At 37.9% G+C, this 26,017-nt stretch overlaps 1 long non-coding RNA gene across 2 annotated transcripts; it reads left to right on the top strand.

Moving 5' to 3' along the window:
• The first annotated feature begins 213 nt into the window (after positions 1 to 213).
• Positions 214 to 24,413, top strand: LOC124866483. 2 transcript variants are annotated; one of them, XR_007037836.1, is made up of 8 exons: positions 214 to 521; positions 8,579 to 8,632; positions 13,853 to 13,939; positions 14,061 to 14,163; positions 14,294 to 14,375; positions 14,644 to 14,705; positions 14,840 to 15,427; positions 23,121 to 24,413. It is a non-coding gene; the product is annotated as an uncharacterized LOC124866483 (long non-coding RNA). The 2 variants fall into 2 exon arrangements; XR_007037835.1 differs by lacking the exons at positions 214 to 521; positions 8,579 to 8,632; positions 13,853 to 13,939; ... (2 more) ...; positions 14,644 to 14,705; positions 14,840 to 15,427 and adding exons at positions 17,639 to 18,140; positions 18,508 to 18,630; positions 19,444 to 19,574; positions 19,676 to 22,980.
• The last annotated feature ends 1,604 nt before the right edge of the window (positions 24,414 to 26,017 follow it).

Here is a 26,017-nt window from a genome sequence, read left to right on the forward strand (position 1 = left end):
ATTAAAACATGTAAACTTGCCTTGTTAAATGTGAGCCCTGACTGAACAAAAACCTATATTCGAGGATGAATCTGGTACTACAGGAAGATAATTAGCTAGTGCAATTAGCAGGCTTTAGTGTTCCGAATTCTCTCAGGCACACCAACGTACGTTGGTCCGTGGAAGCCATGGAAACGGAATGTTTGTGTCTGAATGTCTTTAAAAGGCCCTCACATTCTAAAATCGTCCCTTTTGTGAAAGGATACACCTGAAGGAGCCTCAAAAGCCTCGGACGGTTTGAACTTGGAAAAGAAATCTGTGCTAAGCTAACCTGCTGAAGAAACCTGTGCTGTGATAACCAGCTAAAGAAGACCGTGCTAAGCTAACCAGCTGAAGAAGTTGGTGCAAAGCTAACCAGCTGAAGAAGACCGTGCTAAACTAACCAGCTGAAGAAGACCGTGCTAAGCTAACCAGCTGAAGAAGTTGGTGCAAAGCTAAACAGCTGAAGATGCGTTGGCGCCCAGAGGAGCACGTGCTAGAAGGTTAATGTCATTTTTCTACTATTTTAATAAACAAGTTGTTACTAAATGTTAGTAAATTGTTAAGTTTATTTTGTGATTGTGTGTTTTGCAAGAAATTCAAAAATCAATGCTAAAATGGTGTGCTAACTGAATTGTGCTGGCAACGTTAGGGATGTTAACTGTGTTCAATTTGAAGAAAACTTTGTTGAATTTGGAGTCCAATTCTTAGAAAATTAAAAGGTGCTTGGCCATTTAAAAAATGCGCCAACAAACATATTTGGTCTCCATGGATACTGTGATTAAAATACATTAAATAGGTGAAATTCTTTTAAAAGGATTGAAGAAACCATTTACTTACAATAATAACAAATAATTGACTTGTTTAGTTTAATTATTTTTTTCAAGTAAGGGAGATTAGGAGATGTTATTTAAAAAATATTGTCAGGAATGCTATCATGGGTTACGTTATTCAAAAAAATACAAGAAACTGAGAAAATCTGTTTTGATTAATTTGGTGCCCAATGTTTGGAAGTTTTGGAAAATTTGTTTGAAAACCTTAGATAGGATTGGATAGGTCTGCTTTGCATTTCTGGGGGTGTACCATGTTTATGAGTAAATGGTATTTCACTGGAAATTTAAGAATGCTAACAGCATACATGGGTGTGAAAAAACTATTTTGTGATTAATTTGTTAGTTTAATGAAATTTGTGAAGAAATGTCTGGGATGTTAACAGCAGTGTAGGTATTTGATAGAAAGTATTGTGGAAAAAATCTGTTTTGTTGAATTTACTGTTCCAGGCTTAGAAAACCTGGTGGTGTTTGACCCATTTTTTGAAAAATGCCCTGATAAACATATTTGGTTTCCATAGATATGTTAGTAGAATTTTATTAAACCACTTAAAAATGTGTTTCCAATAATATTCCTAAATGTTTAGTTTGTCTGGTTTAGATTTAATTCTAGAAATGTCATGAATGCTTACAGGAGTGTAATGATTAATACAAAATGTCTTATGGTTTAATGGTTTATGAGAATCAGTTTTGTTAAATTTGGTGTGGAGTACATGGAAAACTACATGGTGCTTGGACCATTTGTTTGGAATTATTTGGAATAATAAAATGTATTTGGTCTCCATGGATACATTGTTTAAAATACATTAAAAAGCATAATACTTTCAAAACATTTAAAAAGACAATGTGTTTCCAATAGTATCTCTAAATTGTTTATTATTGTTATTAAGAAATAGAAATAAAAGTTAATAAGATTTCGTGGTTTGCAGGTATTTTGGGAGAATAGATTTTTTGATTCATTTATCAGTTTACTAAAATTTGTGGGGAAATATCAGCAATGCTAACTGTAATTAAGTGATTTGAAAATAAGTAACCTGTTATTTTGGTTTGAGAGACGTTTTGAAAAAAGGTGGTGCCTGGCCTGTTTGTGAAGCAAGGCATGAAAAACAAAAATATTTGGTCTCCATGGATACTGTGATTAAAATACATTAAATAGGTGAAATTTTTTTAAAAGGATTGAAGAAACCATTTACTTACAATAATAACAAATAATTGACTTGTTTAGTTTAATTATTTTTTTCAAGTAAGGGAGATTAGGAGATGTTATTTAAAAAATATTGTCAGGAATGCTATCATGGGTTACGTTATTCAAAAAAATACAAGAAACTGAGAAAATCTGTTTTGATTAATTTGGTGCCCAATGTTTGGAAGTTTTGGAAAATTTGTTTGAAAACCTTAGATAGGATTGGATAGGTCTGCTTTGCATTTCTGGGGGTGTACCATGTTTATGAGTAAATGGTATTTCACTGGAAATTTAAGAATGCTAACAGCATACATGGGTGTGAAAAAACTATTTTGTGATTAATTTGTTAGTTTAATGAAATTTGTGAAGAAATGTCTGGGATGTTAACAGCAGTGTAGGTATTTGATAGAAAGTATTGTGGAAAAAATCTGTTTTGTTGAATTTACTGTTCCAGGCTTAGAAAACCTGGTGGTGTTTGACCCATTTTTTGAAAAATGCCCTGATAAACATATTTGGTTTCCATAGATATGTTAGTAGAATTTTATTAAACCACTTAAAAATGTGTTTCCAATAATATTCCTAAATGTTTAGTTTGTCTGGTTTAGATTTAATTCCAGAAATGTCATGAATGCTTACAGGAGTGTAATGATTAATACAAAATGTCTTATGGTTTAATGGTTTATGAGAATCAGTTTTGTTAAATTTGGTGTGGAGTACATGGAAAACTACATGGTGCTTGGACCATTTGTTTGGAATTATTTGGAATAATAAAATGTATTTGGTCTCCATGGATACATTGTTTAAAATACATTAAAAAGCATAATACTTTCAAAACATTTAAAAAGACAATGTGTTTCCAATAGTATCTCTAAATTATTTATTATTGTTATTAAGAAATAGAAATAAAAGTTAATAAGATTTCGTGGTTTGCAGGTATTTTGGGAGAATAGATTTTTTGATTCATTTATCAGTTTAATGAAATTTGTGGGGAAATATCAGCAATGCTAACTGTAATTAAGTGATTTGAAAATAAGTAACCTGTTATTTTGGTTTGAGAGACGTTTTGAAAAAAGGCGGTGCCTGGCCTGTTTGTGAAGCAAGGCATGAAAAACAAAAATATTTGGTCTCCATGGATACATTGATTAAATAACAACAAACAACTTTATACTTGTAAGAAACTTTAAATGACACTGTATTAATATTACTGATTTGCTAAATTGTTTAGTTAATTTAGTTTTTTTAAGATAAGACACCGTTTTGGCCCTTTGCATCTAAGTAGTGTATCATATCATATTAACAAAATATTGTGGGAGATTTTAACAGTGCTTTAGTGATTTAAACAGTTATGTCTGGTTTGAGAAGATATGTTATGTTGAATTCAGTCAGAAGTATTAAGAACAACATAATGTTTGGACATTTTAATGAGTTTACTGCTGGTCTGTTAGCATCCCTTATCTGATTTTCAGGTTTCTGTAAATAATTGCATAAAGCTGTGATCACCCATAAATGACCCATATGAAAGAGTAATAATAACGTGTTGATATACAGTGGCTTGTAAAAGTATTCATACCCCTTGAACCTTTCCACATATTGTCACATTACAACCACAAACATCAATCAATATATTTTATTGGAATTTTTTGTGAAAGACCAACACAAAGTGGAATACAATTGTGAAGTGGAACAAAAATTATACGTGATTGAAAACATTTTTTAAAAATAAAAAACTAAACAGTGCGGTGTGCAAAAGTATTCAGCCCCCTTTACTCTGAATGCAACCAATTGCCTTCAGACGTTGCCTGATGATTGCTAATGACTAAATAGAGTCCATCTGTGTGTAATCTAATCTCAGTACAAATACAGCTGCTCTGTGACAGCCTCAGAGGTTGTAGAATATTGGGGAGCAAACAGCATGATGAAGTCCAAGGAACAAATCAGACAGGTCAGGGATAAAGTTGTTGAGAAATTTAAAGCAAGCTTAGGCTATAGAAAGATTTCCCAAGCTCTAAACGTCTCACGGAGCTCTGTTCAATCCATCATCCGGAAATGGAAAGAGTATGGCACAACTGTAAACTTACCAAGACAAGGCCGTCCACCTAAACTTACAGGCCGAACAAGGAGAGCACTGATCAGAGATGCAGCCAAGAGGCCCATGGTGACTCTGGATGAACTGCAGAGATCCACAGCTCAGGTGGGGGAATCTGTCCATAGGACAACTATTAGTCATGCACTGCACAAATGTGGTCTTTATGGAAGAGTGGCAAGAAGAAAGCCATTGTTAAACTATAAGAAGTCCTGTTTGCAATTTGCCAGAAGCCATGTTGGGACACAGCAAACATGTGGAAGAAGGTGCTTTGGTCAGACGAGAGCAAAATTAAACTCAAAATCCAAACTCAAAATCCAAAACGCTATGTGTGGTGGAGAACTAACACAGCACATCACTCTGAACACACCATCCCCACTGTCAAATATGGTGGTGGCAGCATCATGTTCTGGAGGTGCTTCTCTTCAGGAGGGACAGGGAAGGTGGTCAGAGTTGATGGGAAGATGGATGGAGCTAAAAACAGGGCAATCTTGGAAGAAAACCTGTTGGAGTCTGCAAAAGACTTGAGACTAGAGCGGAGGTTCACCTTCCAGCAGAACAACGACCCTAAGCATAAAGCCAGGGCTACAGTGGAATGGTTTAAAACAAAACATATTCATGTGTTAGAATGGCCCAGTCAAAGTCCAGACCTAAACCCAATCGGAAATCTGTGGCATGATCTGAAAACTGCTGTTCACAAACACTCTCCATCTAATCTGACTGAGCTGCAGCTGTTTTGCAAAGAAGAATGGGCAATAATTTCAGTCACTAGATGTGAAAAGCTAGTAGAGACATACCCTAAAAGACTTGCAGGAGTAATTGCAGCTAAAGGTGGTTCTACAAAGTATTGATTATTTTTAATTGTAAAAAAAAACAAAAAACAAATAATGTATAATTTTGGTTCCACTTCACAATTGCATACCACTTTATGTTGGTCTTTCAAAATTCCAATAATATTTATGTTTGTGGTTGTAATGTGACAATATGTGGAAAGTTCAAGGGGTATGAATACTTTCACAAGCCACTGTAGTACTGTAAATATTTTCCTGACCAATTGCTTGTCTTTTTAACACATAAGCAATAAATAACTCCGATTGATAACTCTGGTGCTGCAAAGGAAAAAAATTAAATTGCCTTATCCCCAGACAAAAAATTGTGACCATTTCAACTCTGGATATAGGTTTCTAAACCAGTTAAACAATAATCTTTGTGCAGGAGTCCCTGGTTTTGGGCCTGTTGGGAAAGGCCACTTGTGTCATTCTGTTTAGTTATCCAGTCTTTAAACACTTACCTTTATAGATGGACATTTCTACTGTAGGCTACATGTGTGTGAGTATGTGATTATTTATACTGTAGGATTTACTGATGGGTGTCAGGTTGGCTTTGGCTGTGTGAATTTAATGAATTAGATGATATAAGTTTAGTCAAAACTATTTTGTGATTCATGTTACAGTAGTAAGGAATATATTATGCGTCTTATCCTTGGCTATTAAGAAGGAATTAAAAAGTACCTGTTGAGCAGGATAAAAGATTTGTGAGCATAGGGTAAAGGGTAGGCTGTGGCTTACTGCCACATCATAGGGTGCTGTAAAAATCATTTGATATGACACATTTGACCTGGTAGCCTTTGAGAAATTTTCAGATGTAAATTTGTTTGGTCAGAGTAATTTTGTTAATGTTTTTTGAATTAAAATATCACAGAACATACTTATGGAGTTACATTTGTCTCAATATTATTCAATCAAACAAAAAACTAATCTCAATCAAAAAAAATAATATTCAATCAAAAAAAACTAATCTCAATCTAAAAATATTAAGTTGTGATCAAACCTTTCAGAGTTTTTTCTCACGAAGAGAAAAAAGTTATTTGCAAAACTTTTATTATGAAATACTAATTCTGGTTATAATATAGATAACCCTCTAATATAATCTGAAGAGATTGTGTTGTCACCTCTCATGGTTTTGGAGAAATAAATTCCTGAAAGTGGGACAAATGCATATAATGGTTGAGCATTTTGAGGTATTTTGACAAGATATTTCTCCAAAACTGTACAGTAAAATATAAAATATTTATTCTTTTACATAAAACATGAATGTGAAAGTTGTAAAAATGTAATTAATATAAATGTTCTGAAGGTTACTTTTCTGTTTTCCTCTTACTTTCTCAACCGTTGCCAGGATCTGCGTCCTTTCTGCTCCATTACCGTAATGCGCCTTGTATGCGCGACGTTAATCTTTAAGAGAGAGCTGGTGTCGGCTGACGTCACCGCGTATTTCTGACTTTCGGCTCACTTGACCGCAGTTTTCTTCTGTATAGTTGATGTCTCCTCACTGAAGCGACGCTGCAAGCCCTGCGGTTCGAGCAGAAGTTCAGAGATGCGGGGGATCAGAGTCTGCTGCTTTAGTCAGTGCTAACCAATAGGGAAACGTCTTACATCGTTCGTCTTTAGGCCCCGCCCAGGATGTTCATGTTTCCAGAACTCAAAATTCTTTAAGTTCAACCAAAAACAGAGAGCGTCAAAACTAAAAAAGCGAGACTCGTAACCAAAGATTGTTGACCTGCGCAAATAAAAGTTTATGTTTTGCAAATAACTTTTTTCTCTTTGTGAGAAAAAACTCTGAAAGTTTTGATCACAACTTAATATGTTTTGATTGAGATTAGTTTTTTTTGATTGAATATTATTTTTTTGATTGAGATTAGGTTTTTTTTGATTGAGATTAGTTTTTTGTTTGATTGAATAATATTGAGACAAATTTAACTCCATAGTATGAGAACATTAGGTTCAAATTTAATGACTTGAACTAAATTTAACTTGATGTGTAAAATCACAAATGACTTGGTACTTCACTTGGACTTGACCCATTTAACTTGAAAATACTTGATGTCTTACACGAAACTAGTGAAAAGGTCCCATCAAAATTATCTGCTTCAAACCGACACCTTCACTTATTTTTTGTCCAAAAACAGTCCAAACCTCAACTTCTAAAAAGTTCATAGAAAGTTTTTAGAAATAGAAATTTCAATAAACTAAAATCTTTGCATTTCAAAAGGCCTTTTAATGAGATATAACTTAAATGCAACGAGTCTCTCTAATCTAATAATATAATATTCCATTAAAAGGTAAGTAATCCATGAAGTAGGTGAACTAGAACAATTTTACAAAATAGCTATAATTTTTACATTTTTATGTTATGCTGTATGTTATGCTGGTTTAAACCCCCGCTGTCTGTCTCAGCCGGCTTGCCTGCTGATGGTGGTCAGAAGGCCCGGTGGCGCCAATTGTATGGCAGCCTCACTTCTGTTTGTATGAATGTGTGGATGACTGATTGAACTGTAAAGTGCTTTGGGGTCCTCGGACTTTATAAAGTGCTATACGAGTTCAGGCCATTTCCTCTGGATTTCACCCGAGACTTGAATGGAAAGATTTGAGACTTACTTGTAACTTGCAAAACCATGACTGTGTCCCTCCTGTGCATTTCTTTAAAAATTACTGTTATGAAATGTTGAATGTGTTTTCAGTTGCTTTTATGGCTTAATTTTATGTTGCTTAATTTCACTACTGAAAAACAGAATATTTGACAATAATCAACAAAAATGAACACTGACACAAATTCATGTTTATTTATAGTGGATCAGGAATGATGCACTTTTTAAACTTATTGATGTCTTTAACTGAGACAAATAAATAGTTATATTGCTTTAATGACAACTACAGGGACCACCAGCTCCATAGCAAGTCTATTGAAAAAAAGAAAAGTATACACATTTTAGTCCATCATCTTAAACTTAGACATAAAGAGGGAATGTTTAATTAAGGAAGTTCCAATAATTAACAATTCATGCAAGAGTAAAACTTGTGACAACTAGCCCCAGTCTAACCTACTTCTTGATAGAAATATCAGAATTAACAGTAACTTGTTGCAGTGTTTTATTTCATTACCACTAATGGTACAATATTTTATAGGTGGTTTATCAGTTAAGAAAAAGTCCTCCTCCACACGGTTGGTAGCAGATGAATTTATTTTTGTAAATGTTTTACTAACATATCAAACGTTGATTTGTTGTCAGTAATGACTGACTGGTATCAAAGGTAAAGCTCCTTTAGGGTTTATTCCTTTGAGTAGTTCATGAGGTCATCAATTTTGAGAGTGTGTTATATGAAAAAGTGTTATCTGTTGTGGCATGTTGTGAACATTTTTCACCATTCTCGTTTTATGCAGAAATTTGTTTTTATGTGTTTCTTGGTTTAAATACGTTTGTAGTTTTCTAACTATGAAATGCCCATGTTCAAGTAATTATTGTATAATCACATCTGACTAATGTTATTATTGATTAAATCTACTAAAATCAGACAAACAAACACATTTACAATCCTGAGTTAAGCTACTTTTTATTTCAGGTTTTAATCAAAAATTTTCTGAAGCCTTAGATTTTGAAGTAGTGTATTGTTTTTTTCTTCACAGCCCACACCGTGGAGCTTCCAGCTGATGGATTCCCTGTGCGGTTTGGAAACCGAGGTAAGGGTAAAGATTTGCAATACTTTGGAGATGTGTCTGAGGATGAGGTAGATTCTAGTGATGAGGAGTCAGAAATGTCTAGTTGTGGTTCTCTTTTGGGACTTTCTCAGTCAGAGGTATCTAGTGTGGACTTTCCATGTAGTGTTTCTGATGAGATTTCTTCGGAAGAGCAGGAAGACGTTAGTGATGATGAGGAGTCAGAAGAGTCTAGTGGTGGTTGTCTTTCAGGAGTTTCTCAGTCAGAGGTATCTAGTGTGGATTCTCCATGTATTGTTTCTGATGAGATTTCTTCGGAAGAGCAGGGAGACGTTAGTGATGATGAGGAGTCAGAAGAGTCTAGTGGTGGTTGTCTTTCAGGAGTTTCTCAGTCAGAGGTATCTAGTGTGGATTCTCCATGTATTGTTTCTGATGAGATTTCTTCGGAAGAGCAGGGAGACATTAGTGATGATCAGGAGTCAGAGTCGAGTCAGGAGTTGAGTTTTGGTTCTCTGTTGGACGTTGAGGAATCTACGAATTTTTACATTAGCTCTGAGGAAGAAGAGGGTGACCTTTCCCCGCAAATTCACTTTGGCAAGGTGCTTCCTCCCCACTTCAAATTCCTTTGTGGACTAGACCCGCAGGAAGACCCTCTAGAGCGTCCAGAAGACAGCGCACTTCGAGGGACCTCCCCATGCCATCAGGGAAGTTTTGAAGAGGACCCAGCTACCACCACAGCGGCCCCCTGCATTTCCAAAAAGAGGAAAAGGGAGTGCGGACCTGAGGAGGAGCACCCTGCTAAGAAGTGCCCTGCAGGAGTCCTGCAAGAGGAGCTACACCATCGAGTGCCTACTCCCCCACCCTCTGGTATCAGCTACGTTGGACGAACAGTTAGTGAAGAGGACTTGGTGGAGCCAAAGCCTTCAACGTCTCGTGGAGAGAGCTGCATCTTCCCCTGGTGGTTTAGACCAAGCTACAACTACAACTACGACAGCGACTCCGATTAGATCTGTGATCACTGATGGCTGAAAGACCTTCTGAAAATAGTTACATCTGGAGATCATTTGTTTTTAAAGCTAATGGCTTTCTAGCAGGACTGGGGATGCCTTAGGTAGCGCCTTGCACCGGGGCTTTTCTTTATCCTGCTGCTGGATTTTGGTTTTTAAATGTTAAGTCTGGCAGGACAGGGGATGCCTTAGGTAGCGCCTTGCACCGGGGCTTTTCTTTATCCCGCTGCTGGATTTTGGTTTTAAAATGTTAAGAAGTCTAGTGGACTGGTGATGCCTTAGGTAGCGCCTTGCACCGGGGCTTTTCTTTAGGCCACTGCTAGAATTTGGTTTTTAAATGTTTCTAAGTCTGGCAGGACTGGGGATACCTTAGGCTGCGCCTTGCACCAGGGCTTTTCTTTATCCCGCTGTTGGATTTTGGTTTTCAAACGTTAAGAGATCTGGTAGGACTGGTGATGCCTTAGGTAGCGCCTTGCACCGGGGCTTTTCTTTAGGCCGTTGCTAGAATTTGGTTTTTAAATGTTTCTAAGTCTGGCAGGACTGGGGATGCCTTAGGTAGCGCCTTGCACCGGGGCTTTTCTTTATCCCGCTGCTGGATTTGGCACTAAGATCTGGGCCAAGACTGAGGTAACATCTTTCACCAAAAAGCCAAGTGAGAGTGGTGACAGGCATATTGATACTTTTTTGAGCATTACAACTGAAAACCTCTAAGGAGTGACACAGTGCTGCTGGTATAAAAAAAAAAAAAATTCTAATGAGTGAGACAACGCTGCTGGGGACAAATAAAAAATTGTAAGGAGTGAGACTGCGCTGCTGGCAAAAAAAATTAATTTCTGAATAGTGAGACAACACTGATGGTGCCAAGTACTAAATTCTAAGGAGAATGCTGCTGGTCAAAAAATTGTCAGTTTTTAAGGAGTGAGCCAACGCTGCTGGGGAAAATTTAAATTTCTAAGAAGTGAGACAACGCTGCTGGGGACAAATTAAAAATTGTAAGGAGTGAGACAACACTGCTGGGGGCAAGTACTACATTCTAAGGAGAATGCTGCTGGTAAAAACAAATTTCAGTTTTTAAGGAGTGAGACAACGCCGCTGGTAAAAATGAATAAAATTTATTAGGAGTGAGACAACACTGCTGGTGACAATTGAAAAATTCTAAGTATTGAGATTATGCGGCTGGTAAAAAAGTTTTAATTTCTGTGGAGTAAGAAAACACTGCTGAAGACAAACACTAAATTCTAAGGAGTGAGAACACTGCTGGGGAAAATTTTAACTTCCGAGGAGTAATTCAAAGTTGCGGGGGACAAATAAAAACTTCTAAGGAGTGAGACAACATTGCTGGTAAAAAAAAAATGTCAGTTTCTAAGGAGTGAGCCAACACTTCTGGAGAAAATAAAAATTTCTAAGAAGTAAGACAACGCTGCTAGTAAATAAAAGTTACATTTCTAAACAGTGAGACAACACTGCTGGAGAAAATGTACATTTCTGAGGAGGAAGTCAAAGTTGCTGGGGACAACATTGCTGGTAAGAAAAAATTCAATTTCTAAGGAATAAGACTATGTTGCTGGAGACTAATTCAAATTTCTAAGGAGTGAGACTACGCCACTGGTAAAAAATGTCAATCTCTAAGGAATGAGACAACGTTGCTGGAGACAAATTCAAATTTCTAAAGAGTGAGACTACGCCACTGGTAAAAAATGTCAATCTCTAAGGAATGAGACAACGTTGCTGGAGACAAATTCAAATTTCTAAGGAGTGAGACTATGCCACTGGTAAAAAATGTCAATCTCTAAGGAATGAGACAACGTTTATTGTCACAATTTCAAATTTCTAAGGAGTGAGACTACATCACTGGTAAGAAATGTCAATCTCTAAGGAATAAGACTATGTTGCTGGAGACAAATTCAAATTTCTAAGGAGTGAGACTACACCACTGGTAAAAAATGTCAATCTCTAAGGAATGAGACAACGTTGCTGGAGACAAATTCAAATTTCTAAGGAGTGAGACTACGCCACTGGTAAAAAATGTCAATCTCTAAGGAATGAGACAACGTTTATTGTCACAATTTCAAATTTCTAAGGAGTGAGACTACGTCACTGGTAAGAAATGTCAATCTCTAAGGAGTGAGACAACGTTGCTGGAGACAAATTCAAATTTCTAAGGAGTGAGACTACGTCACTGGTAAAAAATGTCAATCACTAAGGAATGAGACGACGTGCTGGTGACAGATTAAATTTTCTAAGGAGTTAGACAACACTGCTGGTGACAAATTTAAGTTTGAAAGGAATAAGACAACGTTGCTGGAGACAAATTCAAATTTCTAAGGAGTGAGACTACGTCACTGGTAAAAAATGTCAATCTCTAAGGAATGAGACAACGTTGCTAGTAACAAATTCAAATTTCTAAGGAGTGAGACTACGCCACTTGTTATATAATGTCAATCTCTAAGGAATGAGACAACATTGCTGGAGATAAACTCAAATTTCTAAGGAGTGAGACTACGCCACTGGTAAAAAATGTCAATCACTAAGGAATGAGACGACGTGCTGGTGACAGATTAAATTTTCTAAGGAGTTAGACAACACTGCTGGTGACAAATTTAAGTTTCAAAGGAATAAGACAACGTTGCTGGTGATAAATAAAAATTTCAAAGGAGTGAGACTACGATGCTGGGGACAAATACCCATTTCTAAGGAGTAAGACAACCAGCTGGGTATAAATAAAAATCCTTGAGGATGACAGCAAGAGCCAATTAGGTAAGGGCAGCTCTGGGTCCCTGAGGTGAAGCTGTTTATCCACAGATCAGTTGTTGGCTTTATCCCTATAGCCTCCAGTCCACACGTCACATTGTCGTTGGGCAAAGCACTGAGACTTGGGTGGTAATGGCTACGTACTTAGACAAAGCTGGTGGGTGTAAAATCCCAATCAGTGAGGCATAACACAACATTGTTGGAGACAAATTTAAAGAGTGAGACGACGATGCTGGGGAAAACTTGACTTGTTTAAGGAGTGCGACAAGTTACTAAGGACAAATAAAAATGTCTAAGGAGTAAGACAACACTGCTGGAGACAAATTTATTTTCTAAGGAGTGAGACTACGTTGCTAGGGACAAATAAAAATTTAGTAAGACAGCACTGCTGGGGACAATTTGAAATCTTTAAGGATGACAGCAAGAGACAGTGAAAAATGGGGCAACTTTGGTTTCCTTTAGAAACTCTGTTTGTCCATGGATTTAAAAGTTTGTAGCTCGATCCCAAAGCCTTCATGTCCACACGCAAAGTGTCCTTGGGCAAGACACAGACTCAGACGGTAATGGCTGCGGAATTAGACAATGCTGCTGGGTATAAAAACCAATCAATAAGGTATAATACAAATGAAAATGCCTAAGGAGTGAGACATTTCTTCTGGGGACAAGTTAAACGTCTAAGGAGTGAGACAACGCTGCTCTGTATAAATTAAAATCTTGAAGGATGGCTCCAAGACACAGTGAGAAATAGGGCAGATGCGCTCCACTGAAGTGAAGTTGTTCATCCACAGATCAGTTGGTGGCATGACTGAAGACGTCACAGTGTCCTTGGGCAAGACACTGAAACTCCGAGACACTCACACTGAGCTAATGATTGCAGACTAAAGAAATGCTGCTGAGTATAGACTAAAACCAATAGAGGAAGACACAACGCAGCAGGGAACACATTTTAGCATGTAAAGTTTGAGAGAACACATCTGAGGACAAGTCAAAGTCTCTAAAAAAGGAGACAATGCTACTGGGGACAAATTATTATCTGGATGGTGTGTGAAAATGCAGTGGAGGACAAACTATTATCTATAAAAAGTGGTACAACGATACTGGGTGTAAATTAAAATCTCTAAAGATTGAGGCAATGGTGCTGAGGAAAACATTAAATGTAAAGGAACCGAGACAACACTGTCTGGTTAAGTTAACATCCATAAAGGAGTGAGAACACACAGTTTGGTACAAATTAAAATCTCCAAGGAGGGACAGAAGATGTGCCTTCGGGTGTGTAAGTATGGGTTGGATGGGTTACTGACTGTTTTTACCTGGGCCGTGACACCGACGTAGTTAAAAATATTGCTTAGCTACCTTTATATTTAAGCCTAGTTTATGGAGAAGAACTTTCTGCAGAGGTACTCTCCTTTCGCAAGCCAGATTTCATCTCTGTTGTCCTTGTATGTATTAATGAATGTTATGCTGATCTGAGTCTCTGGGCTTTGAGCTGATGGAAGATGCTGATGAGATCTACAGTTACATAAACAGAGGACCATCGTCTGAGCTGCTGACTTTTACACAATATGAGGAAAAGGTGAGCAAATGTTCAGAAAGTACAGACAATAATATCTCATTTAAATATAAAACAATTATTATAGGTTGGTTCACTGTAGGTTGGTTCACTTATTTAATCATTTAGGATCACTCTAATTTAGGAAGGCAGAACTCCACTTGGTGATCTCGGATTCCATGATGGGGAAGAGGTTCCTAGGGACACCTGAACACAGGAGGAATAAGCCAGATAAACAGCATGTGGAGGTAGTCCCTTACTAAACTAATGAACAAAGTTCTTAGATGTAGATGATACAAAATGAAAAGTGCTACAATGTAAACATTCTGCAAACAGTAGTTGAAGCAAACAAATTTCTATCTTTTTATTTCTTATCAGGACCCTGCAGAACTCTGACATATAGCTTAACCTCCATCACCACCAGATAAAAGGAGAACGATAAGACAAAGAAAATCACAAAGTAAGAAAATATTTAATTGCACTTCTCAGTTCTACATACATCTGAACCTATGTTCTCTTTTCTTAAACTATTATAATGAACTGACTTTCTGTGGTGCTTGCTGTGATGAAGCACGCATCGATAATGATGGTTCATCAGTGAAGCACAATCTTTCTGTTCTGTCACTTAGATTTAATGTTTTATTTGTCCATTCTACTCTCTGGTTTTTATTCTAATTACTGGACTGGTTATTCATGCTCTATTGATTCAGTGTGTCATTCTGGTTCAGGTATTTGGGACAGGGGGGGTCACCTGAGGCCCGGATAGATGAGACAGATGAGAACATGTGGAGTAAGTCCTTCAATAACAAACCAAACTTTACGATTCAATGTTATGATGAAAAATTACTCGTTTCTGGATCAGACATTGAGTATAAAAACATTTTATAAAAACTAGACAAATCTAGAACTAGTTTCTGATTCCAGGACCAGACTGCAGATCTTTGATGTCTCTGATCATCCCAGTTTGAATATCATCTGTTTGTAAACCTCCACTTTCAACACCACCAGTCAGGAGGAGGAAGATAAGAAAGACAAGTCGACAAAAAAAGTAAGAATTCGTATGTCTGCACAACATTCTGCACAACATAACTAAACATGTCAAAAATAGCTTTGCCATGATGAGCTGAAAGTTAGAAACTTTCTGCTGTCCATGTTTTCTCCACATTGAACCTGTTGTCTGTCTCTGTATTGTTGTTTTTTCTCTGTCAACTCATGTCATAAGACATGAGTTGACCAACAACTGAAGCAGAGGACCTGCTCCACCTCCTGATCTACGGGTTATATTACACTGTGAAAAAAGGTGAGTCCATTATTTTGCTCTGAGTATAAAGTCACCTTTAGTCATTTTAGACATAAATGAAAGATTTTGTGCCTGATCATTTGTCAATTCTCCAACATGACTGAGACATGACAATTTCACTGGGACAATGAAGAGAGAAGAGACACAGAGGACAGAGGAAATGCAGGAAATCCTAATAAAACTCCAGTGGTTTAATGATGACCAGTTTCCAGGTAGGACAGGGGGTCACCTGAGGACCGGACAGATAAGGAGAGCATATTGATTGTGGTTAAAAATTACATTGCAATTAGTCAAATACTGTACATAAAGATATTTTGTAATTATTTAAAAAACAAACAGAACCTGTTTATGATTCCAGGTTCAGACTCTGTAGATCTTTGATGTCAAAAATAAGCTCAAAATTGTAAACAGTTTTTGACTTTCTGCTGGTCATGTTTATTCTTTCTACTCAAATACCCTGTTGTTTGGTATGCTTTTTTTGACATTTCATTTTAAAATGAACTGAACTAATGAGAGCTTTGTGCCAATGGAAGGAGCATCTGGAAGACACGGTGATATCGTGATATCGTTGGTGATATGATTAAAAATGTTATATTAAAAAATGCAAATATGATTAAAAAAGGGTCACTAATTCATTGAGTAATTGATTAATAACATCACTTATGAACATGCACACTGCAGTGGACCGAGCTACATGCAGTAGGTGAGAAAAACTGTTTTCCACCACATGTGAGTGAACATTTTGATCTTATCCGGGGTTTCTATTGGGTCTCAATCCTAAGGTGTTTGGGCTTTGATTTTCTTTTGTCTGTGTATTTTGACTATTTCGCTGCTGTTTTTTATGTTCTTTATGTCTTGCCTTCTTCAGTTTATTTCCCTGTGCTCATTAATGCTATGTGGTTTCCTTATTAGTTCTGTTTTGTGTGTTCATCTCCTGCTCGGTCATCTTTATCGCCGTCTACAGGTCCTTCTCAAAAAATTCGCATATTGTGATAAAGTTCATTATTTTCCATAATGTCATGATGAAAATTTAACATTCATATATTTTAGATTCATTGCACACTAACTGAAATATTTCAGGTCTTTTATTGTCTTAATACAGATGATTTTGGCAAACAGCTCATGAAAACCCAAAATTAGCATATCATTAAAAGGGTCTCTAAACGAGCTATGAACCTAATCATCTGAATCAACGAGTTAACTCTAAACACCTGCAAAAGATTCCTGAGGCCTTTAAAACTCCCAGCCTGGTTCATCACTCAAAACCCCAATCATGGGTAAGACTGCCGACCTGACTGCTGTCCAGAAGGCCACTATTGACACCCTCAAGCAAGAAGGTAAGACACAGAAAGACATTTCTGAACGAATAGGCTGTTCCCAGAGTGCTGTATCAAGGCACCTCAGTGGGAAGTCTGTGGGAAGGAAAAAGTGTGGCAGAAAACGCTGCACAACGAGAAGAGGTGACCGGACCCTGAGGAAGATTGTGGAGAAGGGCCGATTCCAGACATTGGGGGACCTGCGGAAGCAGTGGACTGAGTCTGGAGTAGAAACATCCAGAGCCACCGTGCACAGGCGTGTGCAGGAAATGGGCTACAGGTGCCGCATTCCCCAGGTCAAGCCACTTTTGAACCAGAAACAGCGGCAGAAGCGCCTGACCTGGGCTACAGAGAAGCAGCACTGGACTGTTGCTCAGTGGTCCAAAGTACTTTTTTCAGATGAAAGCAAATTCTGCATGTCATTCGGAAATCAAGGTGCCAGAGTCTGGAGGAAGACCGGGGAGAAGGAAATGCCAAAATGCCAGAAGTCCAGTGTCAAGTACCCACAGTCAGCGATGGTCTGGGGTGCCGTGCAGCTGCTGGTGTTGGTCCACTGTGTTTTATCAAGGGCAGGGTCAATGCAGCTAGCTATCAGGAGATTTTGGAGCACTTCATGCTTCCATCTGCTGAAAAGCTTTATGGAGATGAAGATTTCATTTTTCAGCACGACCTGGCACCTGCTCACAGTGCCAAAACCACTGGTAAATGGTTTACTGACCATGGTATCACTGTGCTCAATTGGCCTGCCAACTCTCCTGACCTGAACCCCATAGAGAATCTGTGGGATATTGTGAAGAGAACGTTGAGAGACTCAAGACCCAAAACTAAAGGCCGCTATCGAAGCATCCTGGGCCTCCATAAGACCTCAGCAGTGCCACAGGCTGATTGCCTCCATGCCACGCTGCATTGAAGCAGTCATTTCTGCAAAAGGATTCCCGACCAAGTATTGAGTGCATAACTGTACATGATTATTTGAAGGTTGACGTTTTTTGTAATAAAAACACTTTTCTTTTATTGGTCGGATGAAATATGCTAATTTTGTGAGATAGGAATTTTGGGTTTTCATGAGCTGTATGCCAAAATCATCCGTATTAAGACAATAAAAGACCTGAAATATTTCAGTTAGTGTGCAATGAATCTAAAATATATGAATGTTAAATTTTCATCATGACATTATGGAAAATAATGAACTTTATAACAATATGCTAATTTTTTGAGAAGGACCTTGTACATCTCCTGCTCCTTCATCATCCTCATTGCCATCAAGACTTCTGGTTACGCCATCATTGCCTCACATTCCTTTTTATGTGTTTCGTGAGGGGTTTGAGGGGTTCAGGTTCCTGCTCAAGAGGGGTTCAACGAGGGTGTCCAGGTGGACCCGCCTCGTGTTCCTGCTCCTGAGTTCTCCGACGAGGATGTAGACATACTTTCATCTACGTCTCCAGAGCCTCTCCATGGTTTGGCGCTGTTCTCCAGAACTCCTTCAAGAGTTCTCCTGGCATCCACGTCGCTCTCCAGATCTCTGTCGAGGGTTCCAGCAGTTCCACCAGCATTCTCCAGTGTCCATAATCAGGACTACCGCCCGGGTGTTGTTCCTTTAACCTCAGTGGTATTTAAGTTTCTGTGTTCTGTCCCTTCGTTGTCGGGTCATCGGTTGTTGCCCCTGTTTTCATTGCTGTTGTCATCCTCAAATTCCTTTGTTTCCTTCATTATCCTGTGAGTTATCATTAAAATGTAAACATCCACTATCCATCTGCCAATGTCCTGTTGCCCCAGTGGTCCTCTGTAAATTCATATTTACATATTCATATGATGAGCATTTTTAGATTCTATTATACTGTATTGTATTTTAAACACCAATTTTACAATAAACAAAAATAGATATTTCATTTATATGGAACAGGTGAACATTTTGTTTTCCTAGATGGGTTGATTTGTTTCACATGGCAATCATTTCCTTTGTTTGTTTTTTGCAGAAGTGTCTTAGTAATTAAAATAAAAGTACCTACTATGAGGTGTTAAACAGTCTTTGACCAGCAGAAGGATTAGTGCGCCTATAAGGTCCTGAGTAAGGAAGGCCTTTGCGGACCAGTACGCTGGTAGGCTTCATGAAATTTCAGCTCATCATAATCATTTAGTTATAAATGAAGGAATGTGTAACCTGATCATTTCATGTCTGTGACATGATTAAAACAAGGTGAAAGCCCTGCATGTAACGAGGGTAGAGAAAATGCAGGCATATTGTTGCAGATGCAGAGATTCAATACTGAACTGTAGCAATGCCGAGTCTCAGAAAACTTATTTTTTGCACGGATTTCAATCATCAGACCAAGTCTGTGAAAAACGGTGAAAACTGCCAGTCAAACAAAAAACTTGAGAAGTGGCACACATTCCTAAAGTGCCCTGATGAGATTGATTAGTGCCTGATAAGAAAGAAAAAAACAATAAAATCAACTCAAAAAGTTAAAAAAATGATCAAATTGGAAAATAAAACATTTCAAATCTACATAACTTGAGCTCAACTGGCCAGAGTTTTCTGTCTCTCGTTTCTTCTTTATGTCGTAATGGACTGAGTTTCTGTAGCATCTGAAGCATCTGTGAGAACACATCAACAGTGATTTAAACACAGAACATTCTCCAGAACCATTATGTTCTGCTGACTTTTAACACTATGTGAAAAAACATGAGTACACTTGAGCAGAAATTAACCCTCAGTAATCTATTATTTAGATTTAAATACAAGAATGTGTGCCTGAGCATAGGTTGTATCTAATATGACTGAGACAAGAAACAAGATACCATAGATTTATAGATAATATTGAAACTGCATGTTGATGATGTCACGTGACATCACAGAAAAAAGATTAATTAAACCATTCTAAAAGCCAGATCCATCTGATTTCTGACTTAAGGTGTGGACTCCGCATAACTCTGACAGTAACTAGCTGTGAAACGTGCATTAATAAAGCTGCATCAACAGAGACTAGAACAGACGAGCGTCTCCTCCACCTGATCTACTGCCTTCAACACTGTTCAAAAAAAGGTGGGAACATAATTGTAACTGGAGCTGAAAGTGACTTACAATGATATATTTAAATATACATGAAATAGTGCTTGATTGATCCCATGCTCTATCTGTATGAGGACTGAGACGAGATAAAAGGGCCAATGAGGAGAGAGAAGACAGCATGAGCAACAGAAAGGCACTGCCTAACAGACGACACCTGAGAATAGGACAGATGACACATGTGAAGTTACTCATTCATGAAAACAACAGATAATACTCTATTTACCAATTAGGAGACTTTTGAAGAAGGTTGGATGGACTTGACTTTATTTAGATACCAGATTAAGGGGCTTTAAATAGAAAGGTATGCCAGACTGAAAGCTGTGTATCATTTCCCTCCACTTCTCAATCATCCACTAGCTTCTGTAGGTCTTTCACACCCAATTCATTGACGTTTGTGGCTGCAAGTTGACAAAATGGGATTTAGGCAGCAACATACAGCACCTTGCCAAAATATCCAAACCCCTTGAACTTTTTCAAGCATTATATTGACTGTGCTTACAAACTAGTTTACATGAATTAGGCCAGTAATGGATTAGAATTTTATGTAGGTCAGATCTGCTCTGCGTCAGGGTGAATTCAGACCTTTCAGACTAGTTCTTGCATTTCTAGTTAAGATTATGCTTGTTAACACACTTCTTATTAAATGTACAAATTTTCCTTTAAAAGTATTCAGTCCGTTTTAATTTCTCTCACTTACGCCAAGTCTCCATGTCTCTGCAGATGGAAAACACTCCACATCATGACTCCCTCACCAGTGTGTTTGTGCCTTTGAGGGGATCTTGAGTAGGGAGAAATGTTTTGGTAAACTATGCCATACAGCAGTGGTCTAATGGTGTCCATGAGGGTTTAATGTTTTAGATTCAAGTAATGCAAAAAGAATTTCCTCTGGACTTATTGACACATGTAAGATGTTGCATAAAGTCTTCGGCAAACAGTCACAATTTTCATACTTTTTTTGCTAGAATTTGTTACCTAAGAGGCTTCTTAACTTTGGAGATATACATATGTTTAATGAGACAGGCAGGGTCTTCAAAACTGACTGAACCTACAAATTTATGAATTCACACGAGGAAAGGAAAAGGACTGTTACAGTCTCTTGCAATAATATTCGTAACCCATGAACTTCTTGCATTTTGTCACATTTTCAACCCAACTTTTGAGTGCATTTCATTAGGATTTTATGACAGAGCAACAGGAAGTAGTGCTTAATTGTGAAAGGGGAGGAAAATGTTATTTTTTTTTTATTCTTGAGAATGTGGTCTGTGTATGTGATTACTCTTTTTCTGTCGAAAGTCTTTCAAGTCTTATCACAGATTCTTAATTATGTTGAGGTCTGCACTTTGACTGGACCATTCTAACACATGAATATGCTTTGTTCTAAACCATATTATATTGTAATTCTGGCTCTATGTTTAGGGTGGTTGTTCTGCTGGAAGGTGAACCTTTAACAGTCTTAAAATCAGTCTACAAGGTACTAGGCTTACTATTCCACACACTAATTTACTAATCTCCAAATAAAAATCAGAACAATGTGACATGCATTTGTATTTTGCACCCTTTACTCTAATACCCCTAAATAAAATCAAGTGCAACCGCAGGCCACTTTCTAAGCAACCTGGGGTTCCTTAACACCTCAGTAGTTCCACAGGCTGATCACCTCCATGCCACTCTGCATTCATGCAGCAATTCATGCATAAGGTGTCCTGACTAAGTACTGAGTCCATATACTGTACTTTACAATAATATGTGCACATACTTCTCAGGCTAAATTTATCTTAAATTCCTTTTTTAATAAATAATATAGAAATGTCTTTTTTGTCCCACAGTGGGGAGGAGCATCAGCAGCAAAGTAACAGACAATGGAAGCATGCAGATACACACAAGAAATATATATAAAAAAAACTAAACATAGGAATAAGAGACTGTAAAGTAAGGGAAAATAAAAATTAAATACACTATACACTTATTAGAAATAGCATACTATGATTAAATGAAATGTGCAACTGAGTAGGGCAATTTTGAAAATGTACAAAATGTGCATGGCTTTATGAAATATTGTAATTTTCTGAAAAACAGGTTTGATTTTTCATTAGCTGTAATCCATAATCATTAAAATGAACATAAATAACAACTTGAAATATTGCCCTGTGTGTGACGATTCTCTAAACATTTTTAACTGAATTACTGAAATAAATTCAATTTTTGATGATATTCTAATTTATTGAGATGCATATATACTGAACACTGATATTTAAAATGCAATAATTTAAAAAAGTTACACTTCAAACAACAACAAAACATGCTTTTACCACCAACGTGATATTTACACAACTTGGCTGCGGAACTACTGGTAGCCGAAAGCGGTTTACCCTCGGACTCTTTTATAGTAACTCCAAAACGGCTGAAACCAAGATGGCGGCGTCCATATTTGTTTTGAGGAGTTCATAAATCCCAGTTTACTCACAGCCGCCATCTAGCTTAGGTTTGGCAAACATTACATTAAGAAGCAAAGCAAACAAATTATGCGCTTCTTGTGTTTGGACAGGACCGTTAGCATTTTGCTAATAATTGTGATGCTAATTCACGGTCTTTGTAATTTGCACTTGTGTTGATTTTAACCATAATGTTTGGCAGTGATAGAGAACTAGAAAAGGAAGGGTCAGTGTTAGGCAGGGAGACAGCAGCAGAAGCTGGTCCAGATCAGGGCACCTCCAGTCCCTCTTCCATCAGGTCAGAAATCATTTAGGTAGAGCAACAACATTTAACCCTGGAAAGTATGAATATCTTGTGAAATGCCACGTAAAGTCACTAAAGTCCTACACCTCATGGTGATTAGATTTACCACAGCTTTAATGTAATGGTTTTAACTTTTATTGCTTCGCATACCACCACATCTACAGCATAAACAATATGGTCTTATAGACCAGTGTTTCTTAACCGGGGTCCTGAGGGCCCATTGCTGTTCCTGTTTTCGAGGTCCACCACACCTGATTCAGATGGTTGCATTATTTCCTCGGCATGCCACCCAGAAGCCTGTTAATCACCCGTTTATTGCAGTTGGGTGTGTGAGAGCAGGGAAGCACCTGGTCCCGAGGATCAGCATGGTTTCAGCTGAATCCATGATCCATGTTTTTGCCACAATCTGGAACAGTACTTTCTCTGATACAGACAACCAGAGTGAAGTTGTTGACTTAACCCCCCACCTCTCCATGCTGCTGAGCCACCAGTCACCCATCGGTGCTGATCCTGCAGGACCTGATGGTCAGCAGCTATCTTGGAAACCAATATCTGCTTGCGTCAGTATTCTGACAGTAGGCTAGTGTTAAATAATTATAAATTTGCTGCTTTCCAGATTATTCTGCTCCAATAGGACCTGATGGTATGCGTTTCATTCTGTAAATGGTCTTTATGTTTCAATGAATTATGCACCGCATTGATTTAGTGTTTCTGAATGCAATAAAAGTTCAAAGTTAAGATAATCAATTGACTCCAACTTTTATTTAATTTGCTTCTCACCAGACATTTCCCAGACAAGAACAGGAGGTCCTGTGCAGCCTGTCCTTAAGGTTCTCTTCAAGATTCAACATGGCAAGCGCAAGAAGGCATTGTAATGAGTCGTGGTACAGAGAAGACACATGGTTGGACTACTCCATCAGTAGAGACTGTATTTTGTTATGCCTGCTGCCAGTTCACCCTTCCAGATGCCCCGTCCTCTGCATTCAGAACAGAAACTGGCGTCTCCAGCTGGAAGAAAGCTTTGTGTAAAGACGATGGTTTTGAAGATCCATCCAAAGACCATTAAAGAGAGAGAAAGTAGAACATTATGGTGAACCAGTCATACATGAAAACTAATGCAGAAGTTCTGCTTTTAACTGCCACATAGAATATTTACCAGAGGAGTAACGGGGGGGTCTGAGGACTCAGATAAACGAGGCAACCTGTTGGTTATTTCAGAAGGGATAGCTAAGCATGATTCTTTTCTAGAGAAGCACATAAAAGCTCATGGTAAGCTTTACCAGCAAAACCATTCAAATTAAACATTGGAATGCATGGCAGCAATGTTTTAAGAGGAAATAATAATAAGGGAAGCAGGGCTCGCTGCTTAAAATGCTTTGGAAAAACATGGGCTAGAATATCACACCCACCTGGTCAGTGGTAGGATGGCGCTGCCACCATGAGTGGCAAGCACTCAGAGTCTGTACAAGGATACAGGAAGTTGCCAAATACACGTGCGTTGTAATGCTCATTGTTTGAACCTTATTGTTGATAGTGTGAAGTCAGGCTCTGAGGCTGATTGCCTTTTCTCACGTCTTTCAAAAACTAGATTCTTAGTCTGGATCATACGTGCACACAAACTGGCATGACATTCAGAGAGAAATGCATGATGGTCAGCCTCATGAATTTCCTGAGCTAAGTGACACCAGATGGGATTGCAGGTACATAGCCTGTCACCACCTGCCTGATAGCTTGCTCTCTATCCAGTGCTCGTTTCAGTTACTGATGGACTCCAAAGCCCAGCTGCGCAATCATGTAGGGAAAAGTAGCCGCTGTGATACCAGTGAGCAATGTTTCCTGTGAGCGCAGCTTAGCCCCAAGTGTGAATAAAAATCATCTACAATGACGGATGAACGTTGAATTGGAAATGAATCAATTTATGAGTAACAAAGGAAAGAATAATACTGTTCTAGAAAAGCAAAATGTACAGCAGTCACCTACATGGAACAATGTAAATGTTTGTTAGATATTTGGAACGGACAGTGTTTGTGAAAAAATAAAAAGCTTTTAAAAAATAAAATGCTGAATTTTCTCCCATGCTGTGTGTGTTTGAGTATTTACTCTATGTACAGTAGAGATTTTACTGCGTACCCTTTCTTTTATTACATTTGAGTGTTTGAACATGGTGTGACTGATGAGATGTATACACCTTACCAAAACCAGGATTGTGTGCAAGGATGTTGGACTATCCATATTATGGCGGATCTGGGAAAAATCTGCCACTGGCTAAATCTCCGCTTGACTTAAATACAGAAAAACCCTGATTATGACACATTGTTCTATTGGAAACAAACTTTATATAAAGTAGCTGATTTAACTGATTGTAAAGAAAACTAGAAGGTTTGTTTTCCAAAGATTATTCCTTATTTCTATGTAGGTTTCTTAGTCCCATTTGGGTCAGATGAATCTTATGAAATGACCTGAGATTGTGACTCCTAATCAGACCAAAATAACCATGATTACACTTCTAGCAGGAAGAAATTGACTGGAGTCATTTAAGTACATTTTTGCAGTAGACTGGGCAGATTATAGAAAATTAATTTAATCAGTGGTCAAAGAAGTTATGAAACGTCCCTGAAGCAGCTATGAACTAGTGGTACCAAACGTTTTGTAACAGATTGCTCCTTTTCATACCTGAAAAACATCGATATGAGAAGGTCAAAACTGCACAAGTTTTGTAAAGCGGTGAAATGAGCAGCACCTCAGGTTTTCCATGTAAATCTACCACACCTGCACTAACTTCAGGGACTCTGTAAACCATGTTAACATTATTATTACAGGCACTGTAAATCAGGCACTGACAAACACGTGTTTTTCTATGTTAGGCACTTTTATTGTCTTTGAATGTTTAAGCAACAGAAATTGTTAAAGATAAACATCCAGTTTTACCACACTGGTTTCAACAGTACAACTCTATACATGTATATGGATTCAGTTAGTAGTAGTTTATTATTTTCCCCAATGTTTTATTAGTTTTTGTATATGACATCACTTACAACTTAAATGGATCTTGAGGACAAAGATCACAATTTAACCAATCAAGTTAGTAGTAATTTTAGTAAGAAAAGTATCCCAAAACATTCACGTTAGACCTTTAAACCTGCAGAACACAATGCGTCGAGTGACACGTTTCACACTGAAAGGTTTTGGCCAAAGACGGATAAATCTGAGTCAGCAGGAAGCTGAAGACAGGAGTGCTTCTCTACATAAATAAATGCACCAATCTGATTCCTAACAAATGGCCTTCTTGGGTAAACGTTCACCTGAACACGTTTGTGTCACTCTACTTCCAGACCTGCTGAATATGAGATTTGTCAGACAGTCATAAAGTAATCAAAATAGTACAAAGCTATGAAAAATATATCAGTGTAAAGGCAAAAGAGACTTGCTCAGAAATCACAACAGCACGACACAGCAGCATCAGGACTCACACAAAGCTGGCTCAGGGGTGCCTGTTGCTGTGAGACAGCTGCTGAGTTCACGATTCAACATTTAGTTATCTTTAAAAGGAAATAGGCTTAATGTGGTTTTGCATTCAGTTTTACATTTCCATCTCACATAAAACTATCCTCCCTCTAATTGCGTTTGAGCATGCAGAACTTACAACCTCTAAAAACAACTGAATACCCCTGAGCCACAAT

This window comes from Girardinichthys multiradiatus, chromosome 4 (genome assembly GCF_021462225.1).
Source record: "Girardinichthys multiradiatus isolate DD_20200921_A chromosome 4, DD_fGirMul_XY1, whole genome shotgun sequence".
NCBI lineage: Eukaryota > Metazoa > Chordata > Actinopteri > Cyprinodontiformes > Goodeidae > Girardinichthys > Girardinichthys multiradiatus.